Below are 18,389 nucleotides of genomic sequence, written 5' to 3' on the forward strand. Positions count from 1 at the left end.
TCTGATTTGTGGTTTTAGTGTCCCTTTGATCTCTCCACTTGATTACTATGTTTGTTAATTGTCTCTAGAATTTCTGATTGTTTATCTATTTTTATTAAAAGTAATAAGTGATTTTCCTTGATTGTCTGTAAGCTCAACACCTCACAGGTTAATGAGAAAATTAAGCCACCTGTGACAAAATCATTTATCTTGTGCAAAACCTATGTGTATCCTGTCAGAATCAATAGTTACAATATAAGTGTATAGAATGATCACTGAATGTTAATCAAATGATTTGTCAAAAGTTAATATGTCACCGAGTTATCTGCATTTGAACATGTATGTTGACTAATGTAGCTGTGTGCCAAGAAAATGAGTATAAAAATACAAACCAGACCTGGGCCAAGTGAGGCAGCCATTCCATGCAGAGCCTGACCCCAGGCAGATACACATACACAGCTGTCTTACATTCATTTCTGCTTATGCTGGTCTACCTACTGAAGACTCTTGGAGTTGTGAGCAGGGCTGGACCTGAGCTCTTGGCACTGTATATTATTCATTTATAATCATTCTATGGAATATTACATAGGTAGAATAATTGATGCCTTTTTTTGTAAATGAATCTAAATATTGACACAGAAGTTCATTTTCTGTCAATGTGTATTTTGGATAACTAGTAGCAAAAAGGACAACAAGGATGTCCTGTTCCTACCTCATTGTGGCCCTTTATTATTTAATCCCTTCTTTAAGTATTTACATTTAGAGTTCTCCCCCTTCCATGTTTGGAAACTTTTAATATTTGGTGTAGTGACATCTATTAAAAAATGTGATTCTGAAAGTTTTATGGAGCAGTATTATATCTGAGTAGTTGTTGTCAACAATGCTGTCTGTTCTGGTTTCAACATGTTTTGTTTAATTATGAGAGATATTTGGGGGGTTCATTTTGTAGGATGGGAATTTTTCATGTACTAATTTATAAAGGAAAGGGAAGTTTTGGTATATAATTCTAGACTAGACATGCAGTTAGAATTATTTTTGTTTTTGCAAAGGATAATCATATGTTGAAAAGTTTTTGCCATCGAATTGATTAATTTTCATTGATCTATAAGTCTATGTTCTTTAAGGATAAACTTTCAGTAATCTCTGGTGGCAATGGCATGACCCTGAATTGATATCATAAAATCTTCCATTTTTATAAACAAATCTGCATGAGTAAGCCATTTCTTCTACACCTCATTAGGCAAGTTTATGTGCTTCTCTCACAGAGTACTTCTTAATTCTACTCTTGGATATCAGCCATGTGGTAGGACCTATCCAGAGATAAATCTCTATCAGTTATATTCAAGAAAACCATCAGGATAACCTGATAGCAGATATTTCTTTGTATAAAGAGACTTGTTTATTTCAAAATCATTTGTGTAAATTCATAATGTTTATTGTGTGCTTTGAGAAAATTGATTAATCTTTTTTCCTCTTTTTTTTAAATGAGAAATTGATCATGAATCTATAGTAGCTTTTGGGTGAGGAGGCTAATGTTACACTGAAATTGTATGAATTTTTGTATGGACATTGCCTAGATCTGTGGTCACTTTACCTTGCTAAAATTGTATTTTAAAATTGGTATTACAGAGTTTTCCATTGTTCTGAATGTGTTCTTCTGATTAAGCTTCCATTTCAGGATACAAGTAAGTCTTTTAAAATGTTCAAACTCAGCTTAAGTCCTTATAATCTTTACATTTTATGCATCTGAACTAAAGAAGACTAAAATCTTTAAAGTATTGCCTTCATCTACTGTCTGGATTCTAGTCCCAAGCTTTCAATCTCTACTCTTCCTTGTCTCTTCAGGATTTTACATTTATCCAGTATAAAAGTATATTTTTATAACACTGGAGAAAGTTTCCAACAAATGAAATAGCTATTTAATGGCAATTTTAGTGCTTGTCAGTCATAAACCCTCCATTATCCATTGTACTTCAAACAATTAATGTATTTTGGTATGACTCCCTCTTTGACTTGAAAACAAGCACTTTTCAGGAGAGATTTAATTGATGATAACTGATTTAGTGTTAAGCATTGAAGGATGCAAGTCCTAGGACTTAATTTTAAGCCTAACTTTTTAGGCTTGATTTAGACATAAAGTACTTAACCTGTCTCCATGGAAAATGTCACATTTTATATAAATTTTTCTTGACAGTACTGTGTTGACAAGCATATTTTAAATAGAAAATAGTTTTTCATATGTACATCAACTTCTCTAGCATTATCATTATTAATAAATCTATTTTATATGATGTTATTATATAACTAAGCCATGAGTGAGGAACTGGATCAAAGATTATATTAATAAAGGCAATACAAATGTTATTGTGCTTTTGGGTGACTTGTTCAATAATCCCTGAATCAATCGGGAGGGTTTCTTTAAAACCTTGAGTCATTTTGGGAAACCTTCAAAGAATATGGTTTTCTTTTTGTCTAAAGACTTTTTGAGCAAATAATGCTTTGAAGGCTTTGGACTTGAATGTCTTGTAGACAACTTAAAATCAACATGCCCAATCGGAATTCGCATCACTTTTCTCCTCAAACCCTTCCTACCTCCAAACTTCCAGATTACTGTCAAGTGAACCACCTTTCTCCCAGTCTCCAGGGTACAGAACCTGGTGTCATCTTCTACCTCTCTAATCTATTCTGTTGATTTGACCTTTGCCACACATTTGAAATATATTCCCTTGTCTTCTCTAAAACTGCTTCTACTGATTCAGACCCTTATTGTATTGATCTTGTACTGCTGCAATAGCTTTGCTGATTGGTCGACCTGCCACAAATCTCTCTCCACTCTAGTCCATACTGACTCAGTTGGAAAAGTTATTTTTCTGATGCACAGATTTATCCATTTCAATTCCATTCATAATTTAATCCAGTGGTTCCCTATTATTTCTAGTATTAAATACAAAGGGAACTATTTGCTCATCAAATCCTTTTATAATCTACCAAACACACACACACACACACACACACACACACACACACACACACACACACACACTTTCTCAGTCTTCTTATTCCTTAAATCTTTCCAAACTTTAATCCTGTGAGACTGGTCTTTTTACTATTTCTCAAACCAAATTTTTATCTCACAACTCCAGGTATTTTCACTAACTGTCCCTCATGTCTGGGATGCTTTCCCTCTTCATCTAAACCTGTTGACTTTCTTCAAGTCCTAGTTAAAATTCTACTATCTACAGGAGTCCTTTCCCAATTCCTCTTAATTCTGTTTTTCTTCTCCTGATATTTCCTGTGTATCCTATATATGTTTTTTGGGTATATAGACATTAATATATGATCTCCCCCATTAGATTTCAAGATCAAGGGGCAATTTGGAACTATGCACAAAGGACGATAAAAGAATGTGTACCCTTTGATCCAGCCATAGCACTGTTGGGTTTGTACGCCAAAGACATAATAAAGAAAAGGCCTTGTACAAGAATATTCATAGCTGCGCTCTTTGTGGTGGCAAAAAATTGGAAAATGAGAGGATGCCTTCAATTGGGGAATGGCTGAATAAATTGTGGTATATGTTGGTGATGGAATACTATTGTGCTAAAAGAAACAGTGAACTGGAGGAATTCCAGGTGAAGTGGAACAAACTCCAGAAAGTGATGCAAAGCGAAAGGAGCAGAACCAGGGGAACATTGTACACAGAGACTGATACACTGTGGTAAAATCAAATGTAATGGACTTCTCTACTAGCACCAATGCAATGATCTAGGACAATTCTGAAGGACTCATGAGAAAGAAAGCTATCCACATTCAGAGGGAAAACTGTGGGAATAGAAACATAGAAGAAAAATAATTGCTTGATTACATGTGTCAAAGTGGATATGATTGGGGTTATAAACCCTAAATGATCACCCTAGTGCAAATATCAATAATATGGAAATAAATGTTGACCAAAGACACATGTAAAACCCAGTGGAATTGTGTGTCAGATATGGGAGGGAGTTGGGGAAGGGAAGGGAAAGAACATGATTTTTGTAATCCTGGAAAAATGCTCTAAATTAATTCAAATAATAAAATTTTTAAAATTAAAAAAAAAAAGATTTCAAGATCAAGAACAGTGTCTGTCTTTTACCTTCCTTTGAATCCCTAACATTTTTCAGTGTCTGCCTACTTCTAGGAGGTAATCCATTCTTTTAGACTGACTGACTTTGTATAAAGTATATGAAGATTTAATTATCCTATATTCGGAGGGATCATGGTTCATTTTTCTTTCATTAATAAGTCTTTAATACCCTCAAATGATAAAGATGTGGTCAATATTGTAAGAGGAGAAGTAGAAAAAGTATAAGTCATTTATGCAGCATTGAACAACACTTGGACCAATGATTATGGAACTGACCCAAATGTATCATTTTCTAGTTTGGGAGAGGATTTAGTTTCCATCACTTCCCTCAACATGTCTTATACCATTTGCCATATTAATGACATAAACTAAATTGCTTGGGAACATATTTTATTTACATGAAATCATCCATTAAAAATTCTAATTATATGAATCTATGATACCTATCATACCTACATTCTCAGTTCCACAAACATTTGTTTTTTGTTTTTTTTCTAACCCAGGTTAAAGCAAACAAAGTCTAAAATAGGCATAATTTTCAAATATTCAAAGTTTGTCTTCTGCCTTTGTTTCTTCTCTCTGCATTTTTTCCATCTTATTATCATTCCTCCAAGGCAGCTAAGTGGCACAGTGGGTAGAGTACCAGGTCTAGAGACATGATGAACCTCAGTTCAGTTCCAATCCAACCTTAGCTGTTTATTAGCTCTATGTCTCTGGGTAAGTCATTTACTCCCGGGTGTTTCACTTTCCTCATGTGAAAATGAGCTGGAGAAGGAAATGGCAAACCACTTTGGTATCTTTGCAGAGAAAATCCAAAATGGGGTCACAATGAATCAGACACAACTGAAAAAGATGAAAATAATAACAACAAGATCATTCCTTCATATCTGTCTAGCTCTGATTTCTCTCTTTAACTGAAGTTCTGAATTTCCGAATGCCTGCTGGATGTCTTTAATTGCATTTCCTTCTAGTTCCTCAAGTTTATCTTCTATCACATCAAACTCATCTTTGCACCAAACCTTTTTTCACATCTATCTTCTATGCTGTAGTTATTGTCATCATCATTCTTCCATTCATCAAGGATAATACTCTCAGAATTATCCTTGACTCACTTTTCTCATATATCTCCAATATCCACTTACTTGCTGAGTTGGGTCAATTCTTTCTACATGTTAGCTGCCTAATCAGAACTCTCCATTCCACTAACACTGCCTTTGTTTGGAAATGTTTACATATCACCAGGGCTACAGCAATAATATCTTAAATAATTTCCTTATTTCTACCCTTAAATCTAGTGTACACCCTGCTGCCAGAATTATCTTTCTAAGACTCTTACTATATGACTTTCCTCTTGAACAAAATCTTCAATGATCAGTTATTACCCAATAAATAAATTACAAAGTATTTAGCCTGGTGCTCAAGACACCTAATTTCTCAGCATTTTCTTTCAGTACTCTCCAGTGCTAAATCCTCATCCTGCTCATCTTTACCTATTGAAATGCTTACCATCCTTCAATATTCAATTCCAATTCTATCTTCCTTATGTTGGCTTCACACCTTCCTGTCTAGATTAAACTATTTTCCATTTATATAATAATAATGATGATAATAATAGCTAGTATTTTATAGCACTTTAAGTTTTGTTGAGCACCTTACAACTATTTCATTTATCAGATATTTCAAGGCACTTAGTACATATGCATATTATGTATCATATTCTAGTCCTAATAATAACACTAGAATATTTTTGAGTAACTGGAAGTATATCACTAAATATTTTCTTATCTCTCTTGTAGATTATAAATTTCTGAAGTTAGTAATTATGCCTTTTTTTCTGGGGGAAAATGGAAGTTTAAGGGACTTTCAGTATATGTCAGAGGCAGGAATATAACCCAGGCCAATCTGACTCCTAAATCAGGTCCTAATCCATATGCCACTTTGCCTTTCTCCCTTGAATTGGAGAGGCACTAATTTAATTTATTTTAACTGAGATATGACTCACTAGACAAGAAATAATTGATTATTTATTTGGAATCATTTTAACTCAGTTGTCTATATAACCTGTCATTTCATACAAATGTTAGAGAAAATATATAAATATATTCCAAACCAAAAGAATTATAATTATAGAAAAAGCATGCAACAAAATCAACTCCAAATTTACTCATTTTAATGAACTATAGACCCAAAAATGAGTGGTGGTGGGCAAAATAACATAACAAAAATGATGGTAGTTCCCTAAGGATGACTGGTATAAATCAACAATGAAAATCATAAGCCAAAAAAATCTAATAACTACCTTGGGCAACACACACTTAATTTCCTTAACAAATTGGAAGATTTGGTATCTGAAGGCAGCTCTGTTTTGGAAAATAAATTTATTTATAAATTCTTAGAATGGAAGATGTTGGGAAATTGTAAGAATCATCTCGTAAAACAATGAGAATCAGCAGAGGAGAAAAACAAATTCATGGAAAGCTAAGAAAACTCAAGTCAAATTGTCCAAGAACATTAAAGGATGAAGCTTGAATAAGGTCAATAATAGAGAAAAACTGGAAATGATCTGTCAGGATTATTATAATAAACTATTATTTCCATCAATATCAAGGGAACTAACCATATTTGGACTCTAAAATTTGAGTTCCCACTGTGTTGAATGAAGTGGAAATGGCAATAAAGACAACAAAGATGGGAAGAACAGCTGGATTGGTCCAAGTAAATACAGAAGGAGTCTTTGATGGAGGGGAAATTATTTTTAAAGCATTGAGGAAATGTCTCAGATATCTGAGAAAGAAAAAGATGCCAGTATTTAGGGGCAGAAATCAAATAAATTATTGTTATCAATAAAATAAAAATTAGAATAACTATTATATTAACTCCTCATTTGTGCAAAGTTTTGATAAGAATAATCTATCCTACACCTTTGATTAAACATGGCTAGTATAAAGGCAAAAAATTACAAATTGTTTTATAGTACACCAGATTTTCACAATCACACAAATAACTAAAAGATGAAGCAGATGATAGATAGAGTCTTTGTTGAATTTTTTTTTTTTAAGTATTTGATTCAGTAGAGAAAAAAATCTACCATATGGACCCTTCTACCGCAAAGATTTTTTTCCATGATTCCCAAATCTATGGATCTATCCCTGGTCTGTCACTGACTCCCATCTATTATCACAAACTCTCTACTAGTTATTTTAATCTGGAAGTCCTGTAAGCATTTCAAGTTGAACATATCACAGTAAAAATCATTATCTTCTCCCCTTTCTACACCAACTTACCTCTCTAATAAACTCTTCTCCTCTTAAGGGCATCATTATCTTTCCAGTCACTTAAGTGCATAATTTCCCATGTCAAACCAACAATTAGCTTCCAAATTTATTTCTTAAAAACATATAAGATCCTTTGATAGATATAACACTAAATATAATTTCTTTCAACAACCCTCTGATAAATAGCATCAAGTGAGGCATAAAATGGAAACGCATCCTTGTGAAAGGTATTCACAATTCTCAATCAGTATATCCACTACATATTCCAAATGGAAAAGGAATTATCTGTAGATAGTAAAGTTCCCTAAGTCTTTAGGTGACATTGTACTTATCAGGTCTATAAACATTACAGAGATTCCCAAATGTGATGTGCAATCATTCAGAAATATTCAATTTAAAGATCCACCCCTCTAAAAAAATCAAATGGTACAAGAATACCTATGCTATGTAGTTTTGTGGACAAGCTATAAAAGTATCTATACATTATAAATACCCTGGTTTTGATCAATAATATAATACATAGAGCTTTAATTACTTTTGGCAAACTGCACAGTATTTTTATAATACACCAAAACTTCTCTCTGAAACAACCACCAATATTTTTAGCATTAAAATTCTTCCACTAAGCCACATACTTCCAAGACTCAGGCTTAGGGAAAAAAACAAAAAAACAAATTGTGGGTCATCTAAAAAGTGATTGGAGATGTACATGACAAGCATGAATAGACTGCAGAAGGTATATGATAGGTGTAGAAATCATACAGAAAATGTGAGAATTAACTAATGGACAAACCATTAGCTCCTCTGATATCTATATAAGGTACAGAGACATCCTGTGGAGAATATCCAGAAGGATACAAATGAGATTATCATAAAGTCAAAATACATAGATAAGTCTTTACTGTGGGAAAGAGATCCAATCTTAATGATATTACAAACCCACACCAGTTTCATAATGTACAATGAGTTTCTAATTTCTTAACTTATTTCCTCACTATCAAAATAATAAAGGCAAAATCTAAAAATAAATTTAAAAAACACCTATTTGTCATTAGTTTTTAATTAGCTGATTATATTTAAATTTAAATTCAGTTAAAATGTTCATATGAGAGAGAAAGAATTTACATTTCAAGATTGGACGATGGCATTCAATATTCATTTGAATTTTATCATGTAGATTGCTAAACTGAAATCTTTTTGAGTGGTTGTAAATCTTATTTATGAGACTTGCAGTGTTCTTTGACTTACCTGAAATCAACATAATTTCATCCTCATGAAGGAGCATTTGGAATTCCACACCATCTTTATAAAATTCTTCCATGTGGACTGTCTCTTTGAACATTATCCATGACAATGAAAGATTCCTTCAGTGAGTTTAGTTTTCTTTGTTTTTATGAATATCAATAATTGAGAGCATCAAACAAATGTGTTTTATTTTTATTTTTTTACAGAACAATGCATAGTCTTAGTGAGTAAAACCTTAGTGAGAGATACCTTGGAACAGCTTTAAAACTGCAATTTGCTCTACTGAATCAAAAGCTTTAACAAAAAAAAATTTTTTTAAAGCAAAAAGAGATTTATGAAGGCAGAGTCAAGATGCATAGAGACAACAAAAGTTCAGACCTCTAAAAACCCGTCCTTACTGATTACAAACTAAATTCTCCTAGAGGACTGAAAATCAAACCTAATAACAAGACAGAGCCAAGGAACACTCCTGCTGGGCTCAACTTAAAAGGTACGCTCCCCAAAAGCCTGAATTCAAGAACACTCAGATTTAAGAGGAAGGAAGAAGGAAGGTCCCAGGCCCCTCCCCCACCTAGAGCACTAAGCCTCCAGTGGCAGCTAGAACCTCTGGGCAGGCAAGGGTGCTGGTCTGGAGGGAGTACCTTGCAGGCAAAGCTATGCCAGGCTCAGAACATCAAGCACAGGCAGTGGAGAAGCAGTTGGAAAAGAAGCACAGAGCACAGAGCACAGAGTGGGCAGCCTAGTTGCATCAGCAGAGACACTCCATATTACCCTCCCCCCTTCTTGAGGTTTTGGCCTCAGGGCACATCCAGCTGAACCCAGTGGGACTTAATCCCGTCAAAGCTTTCAGAGGACAGGGAAGTCCAACCTCCAACACCCCTCACCCAAAGACTAAACTGAGAGAATTTCTGTCTAAGCTCCAAGAGTGAAGGCTAAAAGAAAAGACCAAAACCACAGATCCAACAAAAAAATGAGAAGATAAAGAGCATAGGCAACTGCAGGGAGTAAATATGGGTAAATATGAGCAAACAACAGAAAAAGAAAAAAGAAATTACAAGCAATGAACAAAGAGCAAACAGAACAGAGAAGTATGAGGGAACACCAAGAAAAAAAAAATAGAAACCTCAGCAAATTGGATACAGGCTTTGGAAGAACTCAAAATACAATTCAAAGCACAATTAAGAAAGGCTGAAAACAACTGGGAAAGGAACTTAAAAATCAAGATAAGTCATCTGGAAACAGAGGCACTTGAACTAAAACAAGAAAATAGTGTCTTGAAAGCCAAAATTAATCAGCTTGAAAATGAGACAAATGAGATGAAAGACCAGAAGGACAAGGATGCTAAGGATGAAATCCAGTCTTTAAAAACCAGAATACAACAACTGGAAGCAAGTGACTTCACAAGGCAACAGGATACTATAAAACAAAATCAAAAGAATGAAAAAATTGAGGAAAATATGAAGAACCTCATTCACAAAACAGAAAATTTAGAAAATCATTGCAGGAGAGATAATTTAAGAATCATTGCTTTACTGGAAGACCACGACAAAAGAAAAAGCCTGAAAATTATTCAAGAAAATTATCCAACAAAACTGTCCCAGTATTCTAGGACAAGAGGGAAAAGTGGATATTAAAAGAATCCATAGGTCACCTACTGTATTTAATCCCCAACTGACAATACCCAGGAATTTTTAGGCACATTCAAGAACTATTAGACCTAGGAAAAAATATTACAAACTGCTAAGAAGAAGTCATTCAGATGCCATGGAACCACAGTGATGGTAACACAGGATCTGGCTGCATCTACACTGAAGGACCAAAAGGCATGGAATATGATATTCCAGAAAGCAAGGGAACTATGTCTACAACCAAGAATCAACTACCCAGCAAAAATGACTACATTCTTACAGGGGAAAGTATGGTCATGTAACAAAATAGAAGAATTCTAAGCATTTGTAAAGAAAAGACCAGACCGAAAGAGAAAATTTGATGCCCAAACACATAACTCAAGGGAATCATCAAAAGGTAATTAAGAAAGAAGGAAAAAATAAAAACAAAAACAACTTTTTTAAGAGACCCAATAACATAAAAAGACATGTATCCCTATTAAAAAAATTCATTGATAACTCTTAAAAATTGTTATTAGCACCTGGACAGCTAGAAGAATTACACTTAGAGGGAACAGTGACAAACTGTATAGGATGAAATGCTAAGACATAAATATGCGTATAGATATATGTATGCATAAATACATATATATGTACATGTATATACATATATATACATATAGAGCTAAACAAAGAGGCTAATACTAAAAGAAATGGGAAAAGGAACAAAATGGAGTAAATTTATATGTCACAAAGAAGTTCATGGCGGGAGGGGGGAGATAATACACTGGAAGGGAAAAGAGGTTGGAGATAGGAAATACTCAACTCTTACATGCATTGCAATTGACTCAAAGAGGGAAGAACAATCAAATACATCGGGGCAGAGAATTGGTGTGAGCCCTATAGGAAAGTAGAAGGGTAATAAACCAATTGGTGGGGAGGGAAGCAGTACAATGGAGGGAGAGAGTAGGGAATAGTTTAAAAAGACTGTAAAGGAAATAAAAGGGGAATAAGAAGGGAGGGGATAAAAAGGGAAGTAAAATAAGGGTAGGAATTAGGGGTACTGATTAAAAACAAAACATTGGTATAGAAGGAAATAGTGAAAGAAGAAAAGACAGGACTAGGAGTGAAAATCAAAATGCTGGGAAATACACAGCTAGTAATCATAACTCTGAATGTGAATGGAATGAACTCACCCATAAAAAGCAAGCAAATAGCAGAGTGGATTAGGAACCAAAACCCTACCATATGCTATCTACAAGAAACACACATGAGGAAGGTAGACACACATAAAGTAAAAGTAAGAGGACGGAGCAAAATCTATTGGGCAACAACTGATAAAAAGAAGGCAGGAGTCACAATCTTGATATCGGACAAAGCCAAAGTAAAAATAGATCTATTTAAAAGAGATAGGGATGGTAATTACATCCTGATAAAAGTCAGTATAGACAATAAGGAAGTATCAGGACTCAACATGTATGCACCAAATGGCATAGCATCCAAATATCTAAAGGAGAAACTAGTAGAGCTCAAGGATGAAATAAATAGAAAAACTATACTAGTGACAGACCTGAACCTTCCTCTGTCAGAACTAAATAAATCAAACCAAAAAATAAATAAGAAAGAGGTAAGAGAAGTGAATGAAATCTTAGAAAAATTAGAGTTAGTAGACATGTGGAGAAAAATAAATAAGGACCAAAAGGAATACACCTTCTTTTCATCAGGACATAGTATATTCACAAAGACTGACCAAATACTAGGGCATAAAAACATTGCAAACAAGTGCAAAAGAGCAGAAATAATAAATGCAATGTTCTCAGATCATAATGCAATGAAAATAATAATTAGTAAGGGTACATGGAGAGGCAAATCAAAAATGAATTGGAAATTAAACAATATGATTCTCCAAAATCAGTCAGTAAAAGAACAAATCATAGAAATAATCAATAATTTCATTGAAGAAAATGACAATGATGAAACATCCTTTCAAAAATCTATGGGATGCAACCAAAGCAGTACTCATAGGGGAAATTTATATCCTTAAGTTCATATATTAACAAAGTAGAGAGGGCATAGGTTGATGAATTGGCTATGAAAATTAAAAAAAAAAAACTAGAAAGTGATCTAATTAAAAATTCTCAGAGGAAGACTAAATTAGAGGTCCTAAAATTCAAAGGAGAAATTAATAAAATGAAAGTCAAAGAACTGTTAATTTAATAAATAAGAATAGAAGTTGGTACTTTGAAAAAAACAAATAAAGTAGACATAGTACTGGTCAATCTAATTTAAAAAAGGAAAGAAGAAAACCAAATTGACAGTATCCAAGATTAAAAGGGAGTCCAAACCTCTAATGAAGAGGAAATTAAGGCAACCATTAAAAACTATTATGCCCTATATGGCATATAACTATATGGCAATAAATATAGCAATCTAGGTGATATGGATGGATATTTATGAAAATAAAAATTGCCTAGACTAACAGAGGAAGAAATAGACTACCTAAATAAGCCCATATGAGAAAAAGAAATTGAACAAGCCATCAAAGAACTACTGAAGAAAAAATCTCTAGGTCCAGATGGATTCACAAATGAATTCTATCAAACATTCAAAAACCAACTAATCCCAATATTATACAAACTATTTGACAGAATAAGCAAAGAAAGAATTCTACCAAATTCCTTTTATGACACAAATATGGTACTGATTCCAAAGCTAAGGAGGTCAAAAAGAGAGAAAGAAAACTACTGACCAAACTCCTTAATGAATATAGATGCAAAAAATCTTAAATAGGATACTAGCAATAGGACTCCAGCAAGTGATCATGAGCATTATTCACTATGACCAGGTGGGATTCATACCAGGAATGCATGGATGATTCAATATTAGGAAAACCATCCATATAATTGACCATATTAACAAGCAAACTGACAAAAAACACATGATATCTCAATAGATGCAGAAAAAACCTTTGATAAAATACAACACCCATTCCTATTGAAAACACTAGAAAGTATAGCAATAGAAGGGCCTTTCCTAAAAATAATAAACAGTATATGTCTAAAACTATCAGCAAACATCATCTGCAATGGGGTTAAACTAGAAGCCTTCCCAATAAGATCAGGAGTGAAACAAGGATACCCATTATCACCTCTATTATTTAACATTATACTAGAAATGCTAGCAGTAGCAATTAGAGAAGGAAAAGAAATTTAAGGTATTAAAATTGGCAATGAAGAGGCCAAGCTATTACTCTTTGTGGATGATATGATGGTCTACTTAAAGAATCCTAGAGAATCAACCAAAAAGCTAATCAAAATAATAACAACTTTAGCAAAGTTGCAGGATACAAAATAAACCCGCATAAGTCATCAGCATTTCTCTATATCTCCAACCATTTCAGCAGCAAGAATTAGAAGGAGAAATTCCATTTAAAATCACCCTAGACAAGAGAAAATACTTAGGAATCTATCTGCCAAGACAAACACAGGAACTATATGAACACAAATACAAAACACTCTCCACACAATTAAATCTAGATCTAAACAATTGGAAAAACATTGATTGCTCATGGGTAGGACAAGCTAACATAATAAAAATGACAATCCTGTCCAAATTAATTGACTTATTTAGTGCCATACCCATTGAACTACCAAAAAACTGTTTTGCTGAATTACGAAAAAAAACATAACAAAGTTCATTTGGAAGAATAAAAGATTAAGGATATCCAGGGAAATAATGAAAAAAAAATGTGAAGGAAGGAGGCTTTGCAGTCCCAGATCTGAAACTATACTATAAAGCAGTGGATCTCAAATCAATTTGGTAATGGCTAAGAGACAGAAAGGAGGATCAGTGGAATAGACTTGGGGTAAATGACCTCAGGAAGACAGTATATGACAAACCCAAAGATCCCAGTGTTTGGGACCAAAATTCACTATTTGATAAAAACTGTTGGGAAAATTGGAAGTTGGAATGGGAGAGATTAGGTTTGGATCAACATCTCACACCCTACACCAAGATAAACTCAGAATGGGTGAATAACTTGAATATAAAGAAGGAAACTATAAGCAAATTAGTTGAATACAGAATAATATACAGGCCAGATCTTTGGGAAAGGAAAGACTTTAAAACCAAGCAAGAGCTAGAAAAAACATCCCAAAATGTAAGATCAATAATTTTGATTACATCAAATTAAAAAGGTTTGGTAGAAATAAAATCAATGCAACCAAAATTATAAGGGAAGCAACAAATTGGGAAACAATCTTCATTACAAAAACCTCTGACAAAGGTCTAATTACTCAAATTTATAAAGAGCTAAACCAATTGTAAAAAAAACTCAAGTCATTCTCCAATTGATAAATGGCAAGGGACATGAATTTTCAGTTAAAGAAATCAAAACTAGTAATAAGCAAATGAAAAAGTGTTCTAAATCTCTTATAATCAGAGAGATGAAAATCAAAACAACTCTGAGGTATCACCTCACACCTAGCAGATTGGCTAACATAACAGCAATGGAAAGCAATGAATGCTGGAGGGGATGTGGCAAAGGCAGTACATTAATGCATTGCTGGTGAAGTTGTGAATTGATCCAACCATTCTGGAGGGCAATTTGGAACTATGCCCAAAAGGCACTAAAAGACTGTCTGCCTTTTGATCCAGTCATAGCACTGCTGTGTTTGTACCCCAAAGAGATAATAAGGGAAAAGACTGGTACAAGAATATTCATAGCTGCACTCTTTGTGGTGGCAAAAAAATGGAAAATGAGGTTATACCCTTAATTGGGGAATGACTGCACAAATTGTGCTCTATGTCAGTGATGGAATACTACTGTTCTCAAAGGAATAATAAAGTGGAGGAATTCCATGGGAACTGGAATGACCTCCTGGAATTGATGCAGAGTGAAAGGAGCAGAACCAGGGGAACATTGTACACAATGACTGATACACTGTGGTACAATCTAATGTAATGTACTTCTCCATTAGTGGCAATGTAATGATCCTGAACAACTTGGTGGGATCTATGAGAAAGAACACTTTGCACATTCATAGGAAAAACTGTGGGAGTAGAAACACAGAAGAAAAACAATTGCTTGATTACATGTGTTGAGGGGATATGGTTGGGGATGTAGACCCTAAATGAACATCCTAATACAAACACCAACAACATGGAAATAGGTTTTGATCAAGGACACATGTAATACCCAGTGAAATTTCATGTCAGTTATCGGAAATGTGGGGGGAGGAGAGGGAGGGAAATAATATGATTCTTGTAACCAAGGAATGATGTTCTAAATTGACTAAATAAATTAAATTTTTTAAAGTAAAAAAAATTGATCTTATATTTTTGGCATTTAATCACTCAACTAAAACTACTCTCTTCAAAATTACTAATAATCTCTGATTCATTAAAAAAAATGGCCTCTTATTAGCTTTCATCCTTCTTCATCTCTCTGCATAGTATGTGGCATTCTTGTCCATACTTTCATATTAAATGCTCTTTCTTCTCTGGCTTTTCAGGGTCCTACCTTCTCATGGATTTGCTCCTACAATGTCTGACTGATTATTTTCAATCTCTTTTGCTATCCATCATCCATAACAGACCCATTTAATGAGAGCATACTCTATGTTCTGTCCTTGCTTCTTTTTTCTTCTCTACTCTTTCTTTCTTTAAGACCTCATCAGCTACTTTAGTTTCAACGAGTTTCTCTAAGAAGTTTCTCTTCTAAAACTGCCTTTTGAACATTTTGTGCTGATAGACATCTCTACACATTCAAAACAATCATTTTCCTTTCCCCTAAGCCCCAGTAATTCACCTCTCTTAAGAACTTTCCTCCTTCTCTTGAAGGCATTGTTATCTTTCCAGTCACTTAAGAATATAATTTCTGATACTATCCTGTCTATTGGTGTTCACTTCCCCTTATAAACAATCAGTTGGCAAATATTGTTTCTACAATAATATGTCTCCCAAACAATCCTCCCCTTAGACTAAGGGAAATATAATGCTAGCTTATCTTTCTCCTGGACCATATCAATAGCCTCCCATTTGTATTCTGTATTAAAAGTCTCATCCCATTCTAAACCATTTGCCTTGTAGCTATCAAAATTATTTTCCTAAAAGAGTAAGATTGAATATGTCTTCTGTTCAGTAAATTATAGTGGCTATCTATTGTCTCTAAAATCAAATATAATTCTGCCAATTGCTTTTAAATATCATGACAATCTGGTCCCTTTCTACTTTTTTTTTTAGTCTTCAAGTATTTTTATCCTTTCCTTTCATGCACTCTATGATCCAGTCATACTGATATACTGGCTATTCAGACTTTCTCTATGCCTTTGTAATTACCTGTCAGCCTGGAATTCATTCTTTTCTCACCTCTGCCTCAATAAATTCCTCTAATTAATGAAATCATTTGATATAAAGAGTTTGATTTTGTCTAATATTGCTACTTCCTCTTTCATCTTTAGATCCTCCTGAGGTGGTCTGGCTTAAGTGAGTCTCACACCAGACTTCTTTCAAACTCATTTTTTTCTAATACTGATTCCCACTATTTGATGAAGTTAATGATAATGCTCAAAATTTTCCAATATTGCTTTCCAGAAAAATTTTAGAATATTTTTAATTCATCAGTTCTTTTTTTTCACATTCTCTTTGTGTGTGTTTTCTTGCTTCTTTGAATCAATTCTGATTAGAGTGAGATTCATGAATTGCCTGACACCTTTTAATTTTCATGAACATTAAAATTTTTTTTCTTTCTATATCTCTTTTATTGAAAAAAAGTTTTCCCATTCTACTTCTCTCTTCCCCTTTCTCCAAGTTCATCCTTCATTCTCACCTCTTCATTTTTTAGAGATTATTCCACCATAAACAACATAAGATTCGTGCCCTATGTCTATAGAAACTCCTTTTGCTGGACAAATAATGGCACAATTCTTGGTGGTTACCTGCATTATTTTCTCATATAGGAATGTAAACAATGTAACGTTTTCACATTTACCTTGTAATGCTTCTCTTTAGTCTTGTGTATGAGAGTCAAATTTTCTATTTGCCTTGGGTCTTTTCATAAAGAATACTGAGAAGTCCTCTATTTCATCAAATATCCATTTTTTTCTCTTGACAGATTATTCAGTTTTCCTGGGCATTTAATGTTTGTTGTAATTTTAGCTCCTTTACTTTCTGGAATATCATGCTCTTATCCCTTTGCTTCTTTAATGTGGGAGCCAATAAATCTTGTATAACTCTAACTATAGCTCCATGTTTTGTTTTGTTTTTTCAGGCTACTCAAAGTATTTTCTCTCTGACCTGGGAACTCTGAAATTTGACTCTAATATTGTTGGGAGTTTTAATTTTGGTATCTCATTCAGGAAGTGATCAGCAGATTCTTGCAATTTCAGTTTTGCCCTCTGGATGCTCCCATATGTGTGTCAGTAAAGTTTAATAAATTAATTTATATTTAAACCACAGTTATGCTTAACTTCAGTTTTAAAGCATTTACTGACAGGTTCTTTGGGCTGATCAAGCAACTTTTTGCTAAAATTGAGCTTTCAAATGCCAAAATTGCTTCTTTAACTATCTTCCACTTTTGTTAACATCAGTATCACATTTTAATAGGTCAGACTAGAATATTTTAATCATTATGTAATATTTTCCCCTCATATTTATCCTTTCTTTTAATTTGATCTCAATTCTCAATTTTGTTCTTTTTTACTCAGCAAAGAAGTTTATTTCCATTGAAAGGGAAAAGTCACACCCATATAGGTGGGATTTCCTGTGTTGACAACAATGTGGCACTCATGCCCTGGTGGAATGGAGGGGGCTGCTCCATTCCCTTTCTCCACTGCACCTGAAAACATTTTTTGCATGCCCTTCTCTGTCCAGCAGACCAATGTGAGCACTCTAATTAATAATGAATAGATAGCAAAATTGTACATACCTGATTCGTTAAGGACGAATCCTATATTCCTATATTATAGTCAATTTTGTTTTTGTGGTGTTATTTCTTTTTTTATGTTCTCTATGTCCAGTAACTTTTCATTCTCTTCTTAAAGTATCCATGATGCATAACCATGAGATTTTTGTTTGATCTATAAGCCTTTTTTATCTTTCTCATTTGTCATTCTTAAACCATATTTCCCAATTGGATACAATAAATTTCAACAAATATTGACT

This window comes from Monodelphis domestica, chromosome 4 (genome assembly GCF_027887165.1).
Source record: "Monodelphis domestica isolate mMonDom1 chromosome 4, mMonDom1.pri, whole genome shotgun sequence".
NCBI lineage: Eukaryota > Metazoa > Chordata > Mammalia > Didelphimorphia > Didelphidae > Monodelphis > Monodelphis domestica.